This window comes from Arachis ipaensis, chromosome B06 (genome assembly GCF_000816755.2).
Source record: "Arachis ipaensis cultivar K30076 chromosome B06, Araip1.1, whole genome shotgun sequence".
Lineage (NCBI taxonomy): Eukaryota > Viridiplantae > Streptophyta > Magnoliopsida > Fabales > Fabaceae > Arachis > Arachis ipaensis.
Genome location: NC_029790.2, coordinates 8,658,421 through 8,662,492, shown reverse-complemented (window position 1 = coordinate 8,662,492; position 4,072 = coordinate 8,658,421).

Genomic DNA, 4,072 nt, shown 5'->3' with positions numbered 1-4,072 from the left:
TGAGTCAGCGATATAAAGATTCAGTATTAAGTAGTTAATATTAAAAGATATCACGTAATATTATTTCTAGTAAAAATACCACGACTTAAACAAATTATTTTACTGAACAAAACCTTATATATAAAAAATAATCGATCTAAACTTATCCTATCTATTTATAGGGTCCATCTAGTGTACAGATTTACAGATTTTTGTTTTTATTTGGTTGTTTATTGATTTAAAAGCGTATCACTAAAAGTGTTGCTTAAAAAGAAAGTGTTACCCTTAATCGTTAACTTGGCTCTGATACCAATTTTACTCTTCATATTTTACTTCGAATAAGTTTATAATTTGTATAGATTTGAAATAATTTGCAAATTCATAAAAAATGTTGACCATTTCTACTATTACTGATTTCATTTTTATAGTTTTTTAATCTTGTTTTAGTTTATAATATTCTTTTTTGCATGGATTATTGTATATAAAATCTTTTATCTGTTTGTCTTTTTTTTTAATATAATTTCTCAAATCTTCAAAAACTTCTTTTATTTCTACACTTTCTGTTGTTTCTAAATATCTTTTTAATTTTTCAACCTCATTCTCCATTTTTTCTTTCAACAGCTTTAATTCTTTTAAGTCATAATATGGTTTTCCAGGCATTTATAAATTTTTTAAGTTTAACTCCAACTTGTTTATATTTATTCTTATTTCTATTCTTTTTATTATAAGGTCATTAATTTCGATCTGAAGATTATTTAATTCCCTTTTATACTCCTTTATTTTACTTTTTAATTTTTTCGCTCTTTTTCTTTTTATTTTATTTTCTGGTCTTTCAATCTTTGTATGCTTCATTATTTATTTTAGAATTTCTGCAAATTCTATCATCGCTTCATCACTATTTTCTAGAAATTCTATTAATTTTTCTAGCTCTTCAACTTCTCTTTTTAACTTGTCATAGATTATTTTTAGAGCTTCAAATGCTCTTTGATTTATTTCAGAAAACTGCAAATAATTTAAGCGATTTTCTCTTTCAAAGAGCTCTTGTTTCTTATCTTGATAAGTTACATATATTTCTTCTTTATTTATTGTCATAATTTAGTATTTAGGGTTTCATTTAATTTTTCGACCTTTTTTGTTAATTTTTTTATTTCAGAATTTTCTTCTTTAATCTTTAACTTAGATAAACTTAAAGGGCTATTAATTTTAGATTCTCTTATTTGAAAATTTGATGAAACCAATTTTCCTGATGGTTCTTTTAATAATAGAACTGAGTTTTCAATAGCTTTATATTTTGGTATTTCTGTTTTTACAATTTTCTGAAATAATTCATCGACATAAATTCTTTCTCTGTTTTTAAATATTATACTATGATGGCTATTTGTTAAAGCATAACTTATTGCATATGTAATTGAAAATGGTTCATCATCTTGTTCCATTAGATTCTTTCTATGAAATTTATAAGCCAAACTTATAGATCTTCCAAGGTTTTCAGTTGATAAAGGTATAGCATATCCAAGATGGGCATTAAATTTAACATTTACGTTTGCCAAATTTCCATGAACAATTCCAATTATTTGATCTATTGGATCATCAGTAATTCTTTTGTCACAGATTGCTAAACTTATTGGTGAATTAATTCTTTTCATATATGTAGATTTGATTAAGACTTGTATAGTACTAATATGAATCCACCCAATTTTAGATCTTTTTTGTTGATCATTAATTTTTTCAATCTGTTTACTCAATTCTTCATCATTTATCAAAGCTATTTCAAGTTCTCCATTGAATAACTTCCTTTATTTAGTATATTTTACATAAGGGGTTTTTATCTCCAGAGGGGAGATTGTAGATACTAACTCCAGAGGGGAGTTTAGAACTATTTTTCCTTAAGGGAATTCTTCCTCAGACTATAGAATCGCCTCGGCAGCTTCCTCCTTGCTCTCCTAGCATATGAGTACTCTTAGCCTCCTGCTTCCTATTGTCTGATGCCTTCTACAATTGCCTAAGCAACCTATTTGTAATAGTTGGGTTTGATGGACAATTCCCATCCTACCCTTCTTATGACATCATTGCTTACGTCATTGTTTGTTCTCTTGCACCAGCTACATTGTTGGTGCTCTATGACCTAAGTGCTTACGTCACTATGCAATAATGTTGAGAGATGCTTCAGATACACTGTCTTCCTCTTTTATCATGTGACCCTCAGATGCATTGTCTTCTTCCTTCATCATGTGAGTTGATTCCGTTTCATTATTGCTTTCTTCAGATATCTCTGAGGCACATAGCTGGTACTTGTGGTCTTCTCTGCCTTTTATTAAATAGCAGAGATTCCTCTTTATCCCTTCAGGGAGCTTTTCTAAAAGTCCAGATAAGTTGTAGAATGCTGATTCAAATTCCACCAAGAGTCTCATCTCTCTTTCTTCAATTTCATTTCTTTTACTGGACACAAGCAGAGTATTTCTACTTTTATAATTAATCCTTGTGTGAGATTCCTTCGTTATTTTTTGAGTTCTTTCAAAGACCCTTGCTAATGTGCTGGCTAGCCTTCCTTCATGACTGTAAATTGTTAAATCTTGAATCTGATCAATTGGTTGAAAATTTCCTGGGAAGACGGACATGAATATTACTTGGTGTGCTGGAACCAAGCATTCTTCTTCTTCATTAAAAATAGGTTGACTGTTTGTAAATTTTAGGGATATATCCCTTGGATTTACATTGTCAATCATATTTTTAAATCTCTTTACTGCATACGAATCCTGCAGGAAACTCACTAATAATTTTTAGATTAAAAATTAAAATTGTATCAATTAATCCATACTGGAAAAACTGATAGGTGTCAGATGGGGAAGCATCTGGAAATATAACCAGCTTTATTAGCTGTTCCTTGGCAATAGGATAATATCCCAAAATTGCCCTTTTTTCTTCAGTCCAATTCAGGACTATGTTAAGGGTTTCTCTGAGATTTGATCTACAGACCCTTTTCTTTTCCTTGATTTCAGCCCTTGTAGGAATGTTTCTTATTATCCCTGTTCTCTGGGTTTGAATTAGAGCTTTATCCGCTCTTTTTAGAGTTTGCTCTGGATGAAGAACTTCATATTCCCTAAAGGATTCCTTTGCCTCTTCCAGTGTTAAAAACCCTCCTTTATGAATTATCCTTGATTGATGTGTGAATGGTGCTGCTTTTTCCCAGGCATCGTATACTCCTTTCATGGGGCCATTATAAATTACATAATATTTTTTATCTTGGGTGGATTTTTTAATAATTTCAGCAATTGTTTTATTTTCTGAAATTTTTTCTTCACCTGATTTGTCCACCATGCTTAGCTGGCTGAACTCTGATGGTTCTGCTCGTTGTGTTGATTTCATTGCTTCAATGGCCTTCTTGAGAGATTGGATCTGTGTCCTTATTTGCTGACAATGCTTGCATTTTTCGAGTTCTTGCTTATATTTTTGTCACCCTTAATATATTCAATTTTTATTGGATATTGTAACAAAAATAATTGCCATCTTACCAATCGTCCATGATTATAATCAACTTTTAAATTATATCGTATGAAACCTGTTAGGTAACTTGAATCTGTCCTTAATGTAAATTCTCTGGGTAGTAAATCAATTTTCCATTTCTTAAGAGATTTAATTGCTGCTAGAGTTTCCTTTTCATGAGTGGTATATCTCTGTTCTGTTGGAGTAAAAGTCCCTGAAATATACCTGCAAAGTAATTCCTTTGGGAAATATTTAGAATCTAGTGATTCTTTTTCTTGTTCCAAACTTTTTATAGCTTTCTTAGCTTTTAGACATCCTGACCAGGTTATGTCTGAAGCATCTGTTTCTACTATTAAGTAGTCGTTTTCTTCTAAAATATAAAGTTCTGGAAGTTTTTCACATAATTCTTTAACTCTTTGAATTTGCATACTATCTTTTTCATCCCATTTCCATTCTTTTTTAGTACTTATTTTTGGAAATAAGCTTTTAGTATATTCTGTAACATTCTTTAAAAATCCTTGATCAGAAATATAATTTATACACCCTAAAAATCTTTGTAATTGTTTTCTATCTTCTATTTTATTAGGAAATAAATTTACCTTTTCTAGGA